Genomic DNA, 18,072 nt, shown 5'->3' with positions numbered 1-18,072 from the left:
CTAGCAGCTTGTAATGAAGACAATGTATATGGAACAGCAATAATACACTGACTACCACATTGGAACCCCCCCCCCCCACATTATATTTCTTTTTCTACAGTGTCATGTTATTAAACTTCAATTTGTATTCATACCTGTCCAGGATCTTTCTTGTACATGCCCTCACGTCGTACCCCCCAATGTGGGACAGCTTTGAAATCTGTATGATATTACAAATTATCAACATTGATGTAATCGTTTTGAATTCAAATTATTTAAAGCATATCCTTTTTTGTATTTACCATTGAACGTCGGAATCGTTGCTTCTCCAGCTCCTTAGACATGAGGTTGAACTCCTCCTCGTCGTCTATTGGCAACGCTCCACCCTCATCATCACTTTCTCCCCGATTGTTGAGTGTCCTCAATTCATCGAGGATCTCCAACAGCGTCTCCACAACGACCTTCTGAAACTCTGAGTAAAAAAACAAAATATTAACCTAAACACTTGCCTTAACAGATATGACCACTTTATTTCAAATTATTTTAAAACCTTAAAATACTTCCATTCTTACTTTTCTCTGGCATAGGGTAGTCGTACACCTTCTTCTTTGCTGTTAAATTATAGAATGAAACAATAAATGTTGTATTAAAGGTTGAGAGTCTGGTGTGGCTGGCTATGTGATGCTGCTTTACTTTTGGCTTGTCAATACATAAAATTAATTGTTTTCCAAGATCAAAATCTTCCTCTCCCCCCCCCAGTAAGATCACTGCCAAACTTGATAAAAATGTACCTTTTGTAATCCTGGGACTTTTTGGCCCTCTACTTCCAACACGCTTTCCTGATGGTGAAAGACAAGCCAATTACATTTCATACTTGCGACATCACTATTTAAGATTACTGCTATAGTCAATCTGTACCTTGTGGGGTCTGGTCATTTCTGAAGACTGACGGTCTATTTGGTGGGCTAGGAGTCTCTGTTGAGAGAGGGCTAGGAGTCTCTGTTGGGGGAGGGGGTAAAGGAAGTAACTCATCTTACAAAGTCACCAGTTACACTGTATATCACTGTGAAACTAAATACTTTTTTACCTTGTTGAGTCCTTTGCCTTGGACTCCTTCGACTTGGAGTGCGATGCCCTGTTGAGGGCAAAACAAATCAAATTGCACATCTTAATCACACCATCGTCATCACTGTTACAGCAAATACAAATCTATCTTTGATAGTCCTGTTTCTTTGATTGAAACTATAGCCACGGTCCACTGGGGTGGAAAACAATTAAATTATACATCCAAATTAAATCTTTGCTATGCCATCTCAAAATCTGTCAGCCTTGCCATCTACACTTACAGTTTGATCTCTGTGAGAGAACATCCCTGGCTAGTCTAGTAAGCCGGATGTTGCTGTCATCTGCAAAAAAAAAAATGGTTTAATGTTACAGCTTTCACATACAGATCTATTATATAATCAAATAAAATGTAAAACATTTTTCTCTGTACTGCGAATATCATCTGTTGATGACGAAAACTTCAGTCGCCGACTGCACAATCACCCTTGTGATCACCTCTGTACTCAGAACACCTACCTTGTGGGGTTCCAGCTCTTCCACCTCCACGTTTAACTATTAATTTAGCAATTACATTTCTTATTAACAGTCACCATTGTGATCTCTGCTATAATCAATAGAATTTACCTTGTGGGGTCCTGGCTCGAGTCAGTACTGGACTGCGTCTAACTGTTGTGGGGGGGGGGGGGGGGGGGGGCATACAGTAGTATTGAATAAAATACACTGTATTAGTTCAATGGATTTAGATCCATGTTGTGTTTCTAACCCATGCAGTCAGTCAGTCAGTCAGTCAGTCTGCCCTGCACAGTCTGATAGAAAGCACAAAGCCTTAATAACAGAAACAGTCTGCCTCATCCAGGCAGTTGGCCAGTAGTCACTTTGAGTGGCAGTTGGGACAAACGCAGTCAGTGGGGCAAACGCAGTCCGCACCAAAAAGATTTACGATTCTGTCCCTATCGGTACATAACTCGGACGGCGCTGATTCGACTAGCAGCCCATCGGCTGGTCGTCGCGGGCACTCGCGCCTGGAGGCGCTCGGGCGCGACGCCTCAGCCTCAAGGTCTGCTGAGTCGGCGCGCCTCCGTCATGGTCCAAAACTATACTTTATCGGCTTTATAGTTATAAATTATAGAGTAAATACATCTTTAAATGGAATTAAGAAATAGTTTTAATCCGAGGGTATGCGGTTACCCTAACTCAGAGATTAGACGACTCTACCCTGCACAGTCTGAGAGAAATCACAAAACCTTAATAACAGAAATAGTCTAGGTAAGCTTAATTAATTGCAAAACATGACACCCCTTATTCAAAACAGATGGCGAATGCATTCTTCTCTTTATAGGGCCTACACAGGTAATAAAATTACCTGTGAGACCTTTATGAATTGAACCTCACAGTCAGCAATCAGTCAGTCAGTCAGTCAGTGTTGCCTGGTTTCAGACGAATCTGCCATTGCAAAAATAAATGATCTACGCAGTGATATTAGTTCTGGCCATGCCAGGCTAAGTGAGTGAGTCTGTTAGTTAGTTAATGAATTAGTGAGTTAGTCAGTATGTTTGTTAGTTAGTGAGTTAGTCAGTATGTTTATTAGTTAGTTAGTAAGTCTGTTTGTTAATTAGTAAATTAGTTAGTTAGTCAATATGTTAGTAAGTTTGTCAGTTTGTTAGTTAGTAAATTAGTTAGTTAGTCAATATGTTAGTAAGTTTGTCAGTTTGTTAGTTAGTTTTGGGAACAACATTAGTACCTCTAAAGCAGTGTTTCCAAAACTGGGGTTTGGGACAGTGGTGTGTTCTAAGTTTTTTCGGAGGGTATACGATACGATGCGCGTGGTCGTGGGTATACACTTGCACGTTTTCAATTAAATGGTTATTAGACTGTATGCGCTTTTCCCCCAAAAAATCTGGACTGTATACGGCATATACAACGTGTAACGGTAGAACACACTACTGGTTTGGGACCCCCAGGGGGTCCCCAGATGATTAGCTGAATGGGCAACATTGTTTACTCACTCAGTAAACAAACCAACATACAGTATAAGCGCATACAGGGTATCTGCACATTTATAATGTTACAATTTAATGACTTTAAAGACCTTTTTAAAACCAAATTGATAAATATTACGTAAGAAAGAGGCAAACATTGTGAAAATAGTCGATCTACAAGCTCACAACGCCTCACACTGAGAGGCGTTGTGAGCTTGTAGATCGGCTATTTTCACAATGTTTATCCATGGAACCGAGTCAAACTAAATGTAATGCCTACATCTCCAAGTCCAAGTGCTGGTCAGGGTGGGGGGTCCCCAGTTCAGATGTGATTATTTTGGGGGGTACCTGTAAATGACTACACTTACAAATACACTTTTAACCTAAATGTAACCATCAGGACACCTCAGGGACTTGAACCCCGTCCTAGTGAACCAGGAGTGCCATACCAGTGTCTTTTACCTCTTTGACTCATTTACAGGCAGTGGCGGGAACATTACTCAATTTCTTTACTTAAGTAAAAGTATCAATACTGCAATGTAGAAGTACTCTGTTGAAAGTAAAAGTCCGGAATTCAAAATGTACTAAAGTGCCAAAAGTAGAAGAAAGTACTCATTATGCAGATCCCATTTCACAAAGTTTTCGAATGTATAAAATGCATAAAAATATTTTTTGAAAATAGCAGATCTACAAGCTCACAATGCGTCGCATCGCGACGTCCATATACATTATATCACAATATACTAAAGGTCATTTGTACAACGTTTTTCCGATGTACGGCACTCAGCTTTTGGAAGCGAGTTTAAATCAGTGGTTCTGGGACTTTTTCGTGCCAAGGATCCCCAAATTGATACATATATATATATATTTGGCCACTGACCCCCCCCCCCCCCCATCTGAAAATGTTTTTTCAAAATCTAAAATCAAAATGACAGATCCTTTCCCGGTTTTAATGGGTTAAATGGCCTGTCTTGGTTTAAAGCCCACTCACCACGACAAGGTGCAGGCCGAGAGTGGGGACACCCCCACCTCCCCCCTCTGTGGGGGGGGGGTGGGGATTGGGGGGTTGGGGGTTGGGGGGGGATTGCAAACAGACGTACACGGACGCCACATACATTACAAACAGACGTATTACATATATTACAATATATTACAAACAGAAGTAAATATATATTACATATATTACAATATAATACAAACAGAAGTAAATATATATTACATATATTACAATATAATACAAACAGAAGTAAATACATATTACATACTACAATATATTACAAACATAAGTGAGACTCAGGCTTCTTCTTCTTTCGTTTATCATCATTAGATGTCCAGCTCAATAACGTGCAGCCACGCCCTCATCTCGGGTCCCACATCAAAGCGGCCGGCCTACGATGGTGGTCTGTACAGGACACAGAGGTGATTATGTGATCGGCAGGGTTCTGGATACAGGGCTGCAGGCTCTGGATACATTTCAGACTTACACGGACGTCACATTTATTACAAACAGACGTAAACAGATATTACATATATTACAATATATTACAAACAGAAGTAAATAGATATTACATATATTACAATATATAACGAACAAAAATAAATCATTATTACACTTATTACAATATATTACAAGGAGAAGTGAGACTCAGGCTTCTTCTTCTTTCGTTTACCATCATTAGATGTCCAGCTCAAGGTCGTGCAGCCACGCCCTCATCTCGGGTCCCACATCAAAGAGGCCGGCCTCCGATGGTGGTCTGTACAGGACTAAGAGGTGATTATGTGATCGGCAGATCGGCAGGGTTCTGGATACAGGGCTGCAGGCTCTGGATACAAAGTTATGGATACAGGGTTCTGGATACGGGGCTGCAGAGGACGTTGCAGAGACCAATCAGTCATCCATCCCGTCTGTCGAAGTGTCCTATCCATCCATCCACCCCGTCGGTCGAAGTGTCCTATCCATCCATCCCGTCTGTCGAAGTGTCCTATCCATCCATCCATCCTCCGTCGGTCGAAGTGTCCTATCCATCCATCCATCCCCTCTGTCGAAGTGTCCTATCCATCCATCCATCCCGTCTGTCGAAGTGTCCTATCCATCCATCCTTCCCGTCTGTCGAAGTGTCCTATCCATCCATCCACCCCGTCGGTCGAAGTGTCCTATCCATCCATCCCGTCTGTCGAAGTGTCCTATCCATCCTCCGTCGGTCAAAGTGTCCTATCCATCCTCCGTCGGTCGAAGTGTCCTACCCATCCATCCATCCCGTCTGTCGAAGTGTCCTATCCATCCATCCTTCCCGTCTGTCGAAGTGTCCTATCCATCCATCCACCCCGTCGGTCGAAGTGTCCTATCCATCCACCCCGTCGGTCGAAGTGTCCTATCCATCCATCCCGTCGGACGAAGTGTCCTATCCATCCATCCCATCTGTCGAAGTGTCCTATCCATCCATCCCGTCTGTCGAAGTGTCCTATCCATCCATCCACCCCGCCTGTCGAAGTGTCCTATCCATCCATCCATCCCGTCTGTCGAAGTGTCCTATCCATCCATCCATCCCGTCTGTCGAAGTGTCCTATCCATCCATCCACCCCGTCGGTCGAAGTGTCCTATCCATCCATCCACCCCGTCTGTCGAAGTGTCCTATCCATCCATCCATCCCGTCTGTCGAAGTGTCCTATCCATCCATCCATCCCGTCGGTCGAAGTGTCCTATCCATCCATACAACCCGTCAGTCGAAGTGTCCTATCCATCCATACAACCCGTCTGTCGAAGTGTCCTATCCATCCATCCACCCCGTCGGTCGAAGTGTCCTATCCATCAATCCATCCCGTCGGTCGAAGTGTCCTATCCATCCATCCATCCCGTCTGTCGAAGTGTCCTATCCATCCATCCTGTCTGTCGAAGTGTCCTATCCATCCCGTCTGTCGAAGTGTCCTATCCATCCATCCATCACGTCTGTCGAAGTGTCCTATCCATCCATCCATCCCGTCGGTCGAAGTGTCCTATCCATCCATCCACCCCGTCTGTCGAAGTGTCCTATCCATCCATCCATCCCGTCGGTCGAAGTGTCCTATCCATCAATCCTGTCTGTCGAAGTGTCCTATCCATCCCGTTTGTCGAAGTGTCCTATCCATCCATCCATCCCGTCTGTCGAAGTGTCCTATCCATCCATCCATCCCGTCTGTCGAAGTGTCCTATCCATCCATCCTGTCTGTCGAAGTGTCCTATCTATCCCGTTTGTCGAAGTGTCCTATCCATCCATCCATCCCGTCTGTCGAAGTGTCCTATCCATCCATCCATCCCGTCGGTCGAAGTGTCCTATCCATCCATCCATCCCGTTTGTCGAAGTGTCCTATCCATCCATCCATCCCGTCGGTCGAAGTGTCCTATCCATCCATCCACCCCGTCTGTCGAAGTGTCCTATCCATCCATCCACCCCGTCGGTCGAAGTGTCCTATCCATCAATCCATCCCGTCGGTCGAAGTGTCCTATCCATCCATCCATCCCGTCTGTCGAAGTGTCCTATCCATCCATCCTGTCTGTCGAAGTGTCCTATCCATCCATCCTGTCTGTCGAAGTGTCCTATCCATCCCGTTTGTCGAAGTGTCCTATCCATCCATCCATCCCGTCTGTCGAAGTGTCCTATCCATCCATCCATCCCGTCGGTCAAAGTGTCCTATCCATCCATCCATCCCGTTTGTCGAAGTGTCCTATCCATCCATCCACCCCGTCTGTCGAAGTGTCCTATCCATCCATACACCCCGTGGGTCGAAGTGTCCTATCCATCCATCCACCCCGTCTGCCGAAGTGTCCTATCCATCCATCCATCCCATCTGTCGAAGTGTCCTATCCATCCATCCTGTCTGTCGAAGTGTCCTATCCATCCATCCCGTCTGTCGAAGTGTCCTATCCATCCATCCATCCCGTCGGTCGAAGTGTCCTATCCATCCATCCCGTCGGTCGAAGTGTCCTATCCATCCATCCACCCCGTCTGTCGAAGTGTCCTATCCATCCATCCATCCCGTCAGTCGAAGTGTCCTATCCATCCATCCATCCCGTCTATGTAAGTGTCCTATCCATCCATCCCGTCGGTCGAAGTGTCCTATCCATCCATCCCGTCGGTCGAAGTGTCCTATCCATCCATCCATCTCGTCTATGTAAGTGTCCTATCCATCCATCCATCCCGTCGGTCGAAGTGTCCTATCCATCCATCCATCCCGTCGGTCGAAGTGTCCTATCCATCCATCCATCCCGTCTATGTAAGTGTCCTATCCATCCATCCATCCCGTCGGTCGAAGTGTCTTATCCATCCATCCACCCCGTCGGTCGAAGTGTCCTATCCATCCATCCATCCCGTCGGTCGAAGTGTCCTATCCATCCATCCATCCCGTCGGTCGAAGTGTCCTATCCATCCATCCATCCCGTCGGTCGAAGTGTCCTATCCATCCATCCATCCCGTTTGTCGAAGTGTCCTATCCATCCATCCATCCAGTCGGTCGAAGTGTCCTATCCATCCATCCACCCCGTCTGTCGAAGTGTCCTATCCATCCATCCACCCCGTCGGTCGAAGTGTCCTATCCATCAATCCATCCCGTCGGTCGAAGTGTCCTATCCATCCATCCATCCCGTCTGTCGAAGTGTCCTATCCATCCATCCTGTCTGTCGAAGTGTCCTATCCATCCCGTTTGTCGAAGTGTCCTATCCATCCATCCATCCCGTCTGTCGAAGTGTCCTATCCATCCATCCATCCCGTCGGTCAAAGTGTCCTATCCATCCATCCATCCCGTTTGTCGAAGTGTCCTATCCATCCATCCACCCCGTCTGTCGAAGTTTCCTATCCATCCATCCACCCCGTGGGTCGAAGTGTCCTATCCATCCATCCACCCCGTCTGCCGAAGTGTCCTATCCATCCATCCATCCCATCTGTCGAAGTGTCCTATCCATCCATCCTGTCTGTCGAAGTGTCCTATCCATCCACCACGTCTGTCGAAGTGTCCTATCCATCCATCCATCCCGTCGGTCGAAGTGTCCTATCCATCCATCCCGTCGGTCGAAGTGTCCTATCCATCCATCCACCCCGTCTGTCGAAGTGTCCTATCCATCCATCCACCCCGTCGGTCGAAGTGTCCTATCCATCCATCCATCCCGTCTATGTAAGTGTCCTATCCATCCATCCCGTCGGTCGAAGTGTCCTATCCATCCATCCCGTCGGTCGAAGTGTCCTATCCATCCATCCATCCCGTCTATGTAAGTGTCCTATCCATCCATCCATCCCGTCGGTCGAAGTGTCCTATCCATCCATCCATCCCGTCGGTCGAAGTGTCCTATCCATCCATCCATCCCGTCGGTCGAAGTGTCCTATCCATCCATCCATCCCGTCTATGTAAGTGTCCTATCCATCCATCCATCCCGTCGGTCGAAGTGTCTTATCCATCCATCCACCCCGTCGGTCGAAGTGTCCTATCCATCCATCCATCCCGTCGGTCGAAGTGTCCTATCCATCCATCCATCCCGTCGGTCGAAGTGTCCTATCCATCCATCCATCCCGTCGGTCGAAGTGTCCTATCCATCCATCCATCCCGTCGATCAAAGTGTCCTATCCATCCATCCACCCCGTCTGTCGAAGTGTCCTATCCATCCATCCATCCCGTCGGTCGAAGTGTTCTATCCATCCATCCATCCTGTCGGTCGAAGTGTCCTATCCATCCATCCATCCCGTCGGTCGAAGTGTCCTATCCATCCATCCATCCCGTCGGTCGAAGTGTCCTATCCATCCATCCACCCCGTCTGTCGAAGTGTCCTATCCATCCATCCACCCCGTCGGTCGAAGTGTCCTATCCATCCATCCCGTCTGTCGAAGTGTACTATCCATCCATCCCGTCTGTCGAAGTGTCCTATCCATCCATCCATCCCGTCTGTCGAAGTGTCCTATCCATGCATCCATCCCGTCGGTCGACGTGTCCTATCCATCCATCCCGTCGGTCGAAGTGTCCTATCCATCCATCCACCCCGTCTGTCGAAGTGTCCTATCCATCCATCCACCCCGTCGGTCGAAGTGTCCTATCCATCCATCCATCCCGTCTATGTAAGTGTCCTATCCATCCATCCCGTCGGTCGAAGTTTCCTATCCATCCATCCATCCCGTCGGTCGAAGTGTCCTATCCATCCATCCATCCCGTCTATGTAAGTGTCCTATCCATCCCGTCGGTCGAAGTGTCCTATCCATCCATCCACCCCGTCGGTCGAAGTGTCCTATCCATCCATCCCGTCTATGTAAGTGTCCTATCCATCCATCCATCCCGTTGGTCGAAGTGTCCTATCCATCCCGTCGGTCGAAGTGTCCTATCCATCCATCCACCCCGTCGGTCGAAGTGTCCTATCCATCCATCCCGTCTATGTAAGTGTCCTATCCATCCAACCATCCCGTTGGTCGAAGTGTCCTATCCATCCATCCAACCCGTCTGTCGAAGTGTCCTATCCATCCATCCCGTCTGTCGAAGTGTCCTATCCATCCATCCATCCCGTCGGTCGAAGTGTCCTATCCATCCATTCACCCCGTCGGTCGAAGTGTCCTATCCATCCATCCACCCCGTCGGTCGAAGTGTCCTATCCATCCATCCACCCCGTCTGTCGAAGTGTCCTATCCATCCATCCATCCCGTCTATGTAAGTGTCCTATCCATCCATCCATCCCATCGGTCGAAGTGTCCTATCCATCCCGTCGGTCGAAGTGTCCTATCCATCCATCCATCCCGTCTGTCGAAGTGTCCTATTCATCCATCCATCCCGTCTGTCGAAGTTTCCTATCCATCCATCCACCCCGTCGGTTGAAGTGTCCTATCCATCCATCCACCCCGTCGGTCGAAGTGTCCTATCCATCCATCCACCCCGTCGGTCGAAGTGTCCTATCCATCCATCCACCCCGTCGGTCGAAGTGTCCTATCCATCCATCCATCACGTCTGTCGAAGTGTCCTATCCATCCATCCATCCCGTCTGTCGAAGTGTCCTATCCATCCATCCACCCCGTCTGTCGAAGTGTCCTATCCATCCATCCATCACGTCTGTCGAAGTGTCCTATCCATCCATCCCGTCTGTCGAAGTGTCCTATCCATCCAACCCGTCGGTCGAAGTGTCCTATCCATCCATCCACCCCGTCTGTAGAAATGTCCTATCCATCCATCCCGTCTGTCGAAGTGTCCTATCCATCCATCCACCCCGTCTGTCGAAGTGTCCTATCCATCCATCCACCACGTCTGTCGAAGTGTCCTATCATCCATCCACCCCGTCTGTCGAAGTGTCTTATACATCCATCCATCCCGTCGGTCGAAGTGTCCTATCCATCCATCCACCCCGTCGGTCGAAGTGTCCTATCCATCCATCCATCCCGTCGGTCGAAGTGTCCTATCCATCCATCCATCCCGTCGGTCGAAGTGTCCTATCCATCCATCCATCCCGTCTGTCGAAGTGTCCTATCCATCCATCGTTGGTCGAAATGTCCTATCCATCCATCCACCCCGTCGGTCGAAGTGTCCTATCCATCCATCCATCCCGTCGGTCGAAGTGTCCTATCCATCCATCCATCCCGTCGGTCGAAGTGTCCTATCCATCCATCCATCCCGTCGGTCGAAGTGTCCTATCCATCCATCCATCCCGTCTGTCGAAGTGTCCTATCCATCCATCCACCCCGTCGGTCCATAGTGTAATATCCATCCATCCATCCCGTCTGTCGAAGTGTCCTATCCATCCATCCACCCCGTCTGTCGAAGTGTCCTATCCATCCATCCATCCCGTCTGTCGAAGTGTCCTATCCATCCATCCATCCATCCCGTCTGTCGAAGTGTCCTATCCATCCATCCACCCCGTCTGTCGAAGTGTCCTATCCATCCATCCATCCCGTCTGTCGAAGTGTCCTATCCATCCATCCCGTCTGTCGAAGTGTCCTATCCATCCAACCCGTCGGTCGAAGTGTCCTATCCATCCATCCATCCCGTCTGTCGAAGTGTCCTATCCATCCATCCACCCCGTCTGTCGAAGTGTCCTATCCATCCATCCACCACGTCTGTCGAAGTGTCCTATCATCCATCCACCCCGTCTGTCGAAGTGTCTTATCCATCCATCCATCCCGTCGGTCGAAGTGTCCTATCCATCCATCCACCCCGTCGGTCGAAGTGTCCTATCCATCCATCCATCCCGTCGGTCGAAATGTCCTATCCATCCATCCATCCCGTCGGTCGAAGTGTCCTATCCATCCATCCATCCCGTCTGTCGAAGTGTCCTATCCATCCATCGTCTGTCGAAGTGTCCTATCCATCCAACCCGTCGGTCGAAGTGTCCTATCCATCCATCCACCCCGTCTGTCGAAATGTCCTATCCATCCATCCATCCCGTCTGTCGAAGTGTCCTATCCATCCACCCCGTCTGTCGAAGTGTCCTATCCATCCATCCACCCCGTCTGTCGAAGTGTCCTATCCATCCATCCACCCCGTCTGTCGAAGTGTCCTATTATCCATCCACCCCGTCTGTCGAAGTGTCCTATCCATCCATCCATCCCGTCGGTCGAAGTGTCCTATCCATCCATCCATCCCGTCGGTCGAAGTGTCCTATCCATCCATCCCGTCGGTCGAAGTGTCCTATCCATCCATCCATCCCGTCCGTCGAAGTGTCCTATCCATCCATCGTTGGTCGAAGTGTCCTATCCATCCATCCATCCATCCCGTCTGTCGAAGTGTCCTATCCATCCATCCCGTTGGTCGAAGTGTCCTATCCGTCCATCCACCCAGTCGGTGGAAGTGTCCTATCCATCCATCCACCCCGTCTGTCGAAGTGTCCTATCCATCCATCCATCCCGTCGGTCGAAGTGTCTTATCTATCCATTCATCCCGTCGGTCGAAGTGTCCTATCCATCCATCCACCCCATCTGTCGAAGTGTCCTATCCATCCATCCAACCCGTCTGTCGAAGTGTCCTATCCATCCATCCACCCCGTCTGTCGAAGTGTCCTATCCATCCATCCACCCCGTCTGTCGAAGTGTCCTATCCATCCATCCATCCCGTCGGTCGAAGTGTCCTATCCATCCATCCACCCCGTCGGTCGATAGTGTCCTATCCATCCCGTCTGTCGAAGTGTCCTATCCATCCATCCACACCGTCTGTCGAAGTGTCCTATCCATCCATCCATCCCGTCTGTCGAAGTGTCTTATCCATCCATCCACCCTGTCTGTCGAAGTGTCCTATCCATCCATCCATCCCGTCTGTCGAAGTGTCCCATCCATCCCGTCTGTCGAAGTGTGCTATCCATCCATCCATCCCGTCTGTCGAAGTGTCTTACCCATCCATCCACCCCGTCTGTCGAAGTGTGCTATCCATCCATCCATCCCGTCTGTCGAAGTGTCTTACCCATCCATCCACCCCGTCTGTCGAAGTGTCCTATCCATCCATCCACCCCGTCTGTCGAAGTGTCCTATCCACCCATCCATCCCGTCTGTCGAAGTGTCTTATCTATCCATCCACCCCGTCTGTCGAAGTGTCCTATCCATCCATCCACCCCGTCTGTCGAAGTGTCCTATCCATCCATCCATCCCGTCTGTCGAAGTGTCTTATTCATCCATCCACCCCGTCTGTCGAAGTGTCCTATCCATCCATCCACCACGTCTGTCGAAGTGTCCTATCATCCATCCACCCCGTCGGTCGAAGTGTCCTATCCATCCATCCATCCCGTCGGTCGAAGTGTCCTATCCATCCATCCATCCCGTCGGTCGAATTGTCCTATCCATCCATCCCGTCGGTCGAAGTGTCCTATCCATCCATCCACCCCGTCTGTCGAAGTGTCCTATCCATCCATCCACCCCGTCTGTCGAAGTGTCCTATCCATCCATCCCGTCTGTCGAAGTGTCCTATCCATCCATCCACCACGTCTGTCGAAGTGTCCTATCCATCCAACTACCCCGTCTGTCGAAGTGTCCTATTCATCCATCCCGCCTGTCGAAGTGTCCTATCCATCCATCCATCCCGTCGGTCGAAGTGTCCTATCCATCCATCCATCCCGTCTGTCGAAGTGTCCTATCCATCCATCGTTGGTCGAAGTGTCCTATCCGTCCATCCATCCATCCCGTCTGTCGAAGTGTCCTATCCATCCATCCCGTCGGTCGAAGTGTCCTATCCATCCATCCACCCCGTCGGTCGAAGTGTCCTATCCATCCATCCACCCCGTCGGTCGAAGTGTCCTATCCATCCATCCACCCCGTCGGTCGAAGTGTCCTATCCATCCATCCCGTCTGTCGAAGTGTCCTATCCATCCATCCACCCCGTCTGTCGAAGTGTCCTATCCATCCATCCATCCCGTCTGTCGAAGTGTCCTATCCATCCATCCACCCCGTCTGTCGAAGTGTCCTATCCATCCATCCATCCCGTCGGTCGAAGTGTCCTATCCATCCATCCACCCCGTCTGTCGAAGTGTCCTATCCATCCATCCACCCCGTCTGTCGAAGTGTCCTATCCATCCATCCACCCCGTCTGTCGAAGTGTCCTATCCATCCATCCACCACGTCTGTCGAAGTGTCCTATCAACCATCCACCCCGTCTGTCGAAGTGTCCTATCCATCCATCCATCCCGTCTGTCGAAGATTCCTATCCATCCATCCCGTCGGTCGAAGTGTCCTATCCATCCATCCATCCCGTCTGTCGAAGTGTCCTATCCATCCATCCATCCCGTCTGTCGAAGTGTCCTATCCATTCATCCATCCCGTCGGTCGAAGTGTCCTATCCATCCATCCCGTCGGTCGAAGTGTCCCATCCATCCATCCACCCCGTCGGTTGAAGTATCCTATCCATCCATCCGTGGAACGTGAGAACCATGTATGAGACATTACAAGTGGCAGCAATGATGAGGAACTACCAGTTGGTTCATGTAGAAAGTGAACTTTCCCAACACTGGCTACACTTGGTTGGTACAGATGATAAGATTATGACTATGGCATAAGTGGCATTCATCTTTATGGGTCAGTATTTATATTGTATTTGTTATTAGTGTCTTATGTCCTCTGAAACAATGTGGTTTATAGTGAGAACTTGTTTATATACTTTTAAACTGAAGATGATGGTCAATGTTGATGATAATTTGGGGGAAATTACAATAGTATATTTTGTTATCAACTATTAATTAATTTCCCAGTCCCCACTGCGCTGGAGGAGTGACACATGCTTAATTGATTTGACTAATTAATTATTGGAAGCAGTTGTATTCCAGAATATTTGGGGACGATCCTCCACTCTGTGTCAGGAAATGTATTCCTGCTGCTGTAGATCTGCCATGCTGCATTATCATGCATAGTACATAATTACATCAGTTATCAAACTGCAAGATTTTTGATTGAAGAAAACATTTGAATTCAGATCATAGTTTTACTGCAAAACATGGTGTTATTCTGTGAAATGTTTTGAAAAGGAAATCCCACAGGCTTCAGGTCTATGTCAGCTTGTCAGCTTCTTGAAGTGCGCATGGTACTTTATTTCCCTGTGTTTAACTTAAGGCAGAATTGCAGTCTTATGTGGTTGCTGTGCATCTGCCTCCAGGCACCACTTTATGTCGGGGAGGGGGGGCGAATTTGCACTAACAATTAAATGAAAAATAAATTTGAACCATTTAACCGTTGGTATTATCTGGTTACAAATATCTTAACAGTTACCGGTTAAACGGTTAACAATGAACATTTGGTTATTTTCTTTTGTTTTCATAGGCCTGTGGCCCCCGACCTCAATTCATTTAACAATTTTGGGCCCCTGTCTAATCTAGTTGAATGCCCCTGGCCTAGTATGTCGAGGCGATAATCTCTCATCGTCTTCAGCACCTGGTCCAATCTGGGTCAAGAAAGAAAGAAAAATGCTCATTAGATTGTTCATAAAATAATAATAATAATGTGAACGAAATGACCAGGTCCAGGCCTGGATTTACAGAGGCTTATGTCTAAAAATATATTGAATGCAAATTCTCTCTCTCTCACACACACACACACACACACACACACACACACACACACACACACACACACACACACACACACACACACACACACACAAAATAACAGCCACAACACTACCAACATAGTCATACTCCAACCTGAAAGAAACGTGTTAGGGTTAGGGTTACACTACCAACATAGTCATACTACAACCTGAAAGAAACGTGTTAGGGTTAGGGTTACACTACCAACATAGTCATACTACAACCTGAAAGAAACGTGTTAGGGTTAGGGTTACACTACCAACATAGTCGTACTACACCCTGAAAAAAACTACCTTCTAGATTCAACCTGAAAACAATAAATACATATACAATTGTCGATTCCACAACCTGAAAAAAAAAAGCAGCAGAGCAACATCTTTAACCACATCAGCACACATACGACTCAATCAGCATCCAACATGCATACGCCACAAGCACCATCCAACAGACTGCAGCATGAAGCAACTGCAGCATCCAGCAAAGGAAATGGAAACATTAGTTCCTAAAATTAGGTCCTACTATGAGGTGTCTTCAGAGGAAACCCCCGCCGGGCCGATGTCTTTGGCGGAGACCACCAGTGGAGACCACCGTACGGCGACCAGAAATCTGATCGCTCAGCAATCGAGCCACAGTGGAGGTCCACCAAAGACCAGGGTCAACCGCACGGAGGAATCCCCCCCCAGGCAGACGGATCCATGGATAGAGAGAGATCTCTAAGGGCATCCTCGGGTTGAGCCTTCCAGCGCGTCTCCCGCCATCTCTGTGAGAACCTCAGTCTTCTTTAGGGCACAAGAACAATCTCAGCGCAGTCTGTGTCTCCACTCTGAGAAAGAAAGAAAGAAAGAAAAAAAGAAAGAAAAAAACAATTAATTCAAGTCACGACACTTAGACAGACAGGACGGACACGACACTTACAGAGACAGGACGGACACGACACTTACACAGACAGGACAGACAGGACACCTACACAGACAGGACGGACACGACACTTACACAGACAGGACGGACACGACACTTAGACAGACAGGACGGACACGACACAGACAGGACTGACACGACACTTACACAGACAGGACGGACACGAGACTTAGACAGACAGGACGGACACGACACTTACACAGACAGGACGGACACGACACTTAGACAGACAGGACCGACACGACACTTAGACAGACAGGACGGACACGACACTTAGACAGACAGGACGGACACGACACTTAGACAGACAGGACGGACACGACACTTAGACAGACAGGACGGACACGACACTTAGACAGACAGAACGGACACGACACTTACACAGACAGGACAGACAGGACACTTAGACAGACAGGACAGATAGGACACTTAGACAGACAGGACTGACACGACACTTAGACAGACAGGACAGATAGGACACCTACACAGACAGGACGGACGGATAGGACACCTACACAGACAGGACGGACACGACACTTACACAGACAGGACGGACGGGACACAGACAGGACGGACGGGACACAGACAGGACGGACAGGACACAGACAGGACGGACACGACACAGACAGGACGGACACGACACAGACAGGACGGACACGACACAGACAGGACGGACACGACACAGACAGGACACAGACAGGATGGACAGGACACAGACAGGACGGATAGGACACCTACACAGACAGGACCGATAGGACACCTACACAGACAGGACCGATAGGACACCTACACAGACAGGACGGATAGGACACCTGCACAGACAGGACACCTGCACAGACATGACGGATAGGACACTTGCACAGACATGACGGATAGGACACTTGCACAGACAGGACAGATGGATAGGACACTTACACAGACAGGACGGATGGGACACTTACAGACAGGACGGATAGGACACTTACACAGACAGGACGGATAGGACACTTACACAGACAGGACGGATAGGACACTTACACAGACAGGACGGATAGGACACTTACATAGACAGGACAGATGTATAGGACACTTACATAGACAGGACAGATGGATAGGACACTTACAGACAGGACGGATGGATAGGACACTTACATAGACAGGACGGATAGGACACTTATATAGACAGGATGGATAGGACACTTACACAGACAAGACGGATGGATAGGACACTTATATAGACAGGACGGATAGGACACTTATGTAGACAGGATGTTTTTTCCCAAAAAAATAAACTAAATTCAAACATGTTTTTTTGGGGGGGTTAGTTAAAGTTACAGGTATGGTGTGTGCGATAGGAAATGTGAGTTTACCATAATCACAGTAATCCTTATTCATATTCCATCAAGGGCTTTTGGAGAGGAATGAGACAGACTGCATTAACTTTAGAGCACTGCAGAGGGGAGGTGTGTGTGTCTAGTATTACTATTAGTACTAGTAGGTGTTAAAACAGGAAAAATAATTGCTGTCTGTGGTTTAATAAGGCTGTGGCAATATTTTTTACAAATAGCTCGCAGCAACGTATTGAAAAAAAAAAGAACAATAAATGAACTAAATAGTTCATTTTTGGAACCATAAACTTTAGTTAAAAATGTGTAATTATGAACTGAACTAGTTCATGTAGAAAGTGAACTTTCCCAACACTGGCTACACTTGGTTGGTACAGATGATAAGATTATGACTATGGCATTAGTGGCATTCATCTTTATGGGTCAGTATTTATATTGTATTTGTTATTAGTGTCTTATGTCCTCTGAAACAATGTGGTTTATAGTGAGAACTTGTTTATATACTTTTAAACTGAAGATGATGGTCAATGTTGATGATAATTTTGGGGAAATTACAATAGTATATTGTGTTGTTATCAACTATTAATTAATTTCCCAGTCCCCACTGCGCTGGAGGAGTGACACATGCTTAATTGATTTGACTAATTCATTATTGGAAGCAGTTGTATTCCAGAATATTTGGGGACGATCCTCCACTCTGTGTCAGGAAATGTATTCCTACTGCTGTAGATCTGCCATGCTGCATTATCATGCATAGTACATCATTACCTCAGTTATCAAACTGCAAGATTTTTGATTGAAGAAAACATTTGAA

General features: G+C 47.9%; 1 long non-coding RNA gene across 1 annotated transcript; it reads right to left on the bottom strand.

Annotated features, from left to right (window-relative positions):
- Positions 1–938: 938 nt before the first annotated feature.
- On the bottom strand, positions 939–1,381 carry LOC311036285. The gene is made up of 3 exons (XR_014599834.1): positions 1,326–1,381; positions 1,067–1,114; positions 939–978 (listed from the first exon to the last, which is right to left on the bottom strand). It is a non-coding gene; the product is annotated as an uncharacterized lncRNA (long non-coding RNA).
- Positions 1,382–18,072: the final 16,691 nt, after the last annotated feature.

The sequence above is a fragment of the Gymnoscopelus microlampas genome (assembly GCF_963454915.1).
Source record: "Gymnoscopelus microlampas genome assembly, chromosome: 20".
Taxonomy (NCBI): Eukaryota; Metazoa; Chordata; class Actinopteri; order Myctophiformes; family Myctophidae; genus Gymnoscopelus; species Gymnoscopelus microlampas.
Note: the sequence above shows the minus strand (reverse complement) of the source record. Positions and strands in the feature narration are given on the sequence as shown.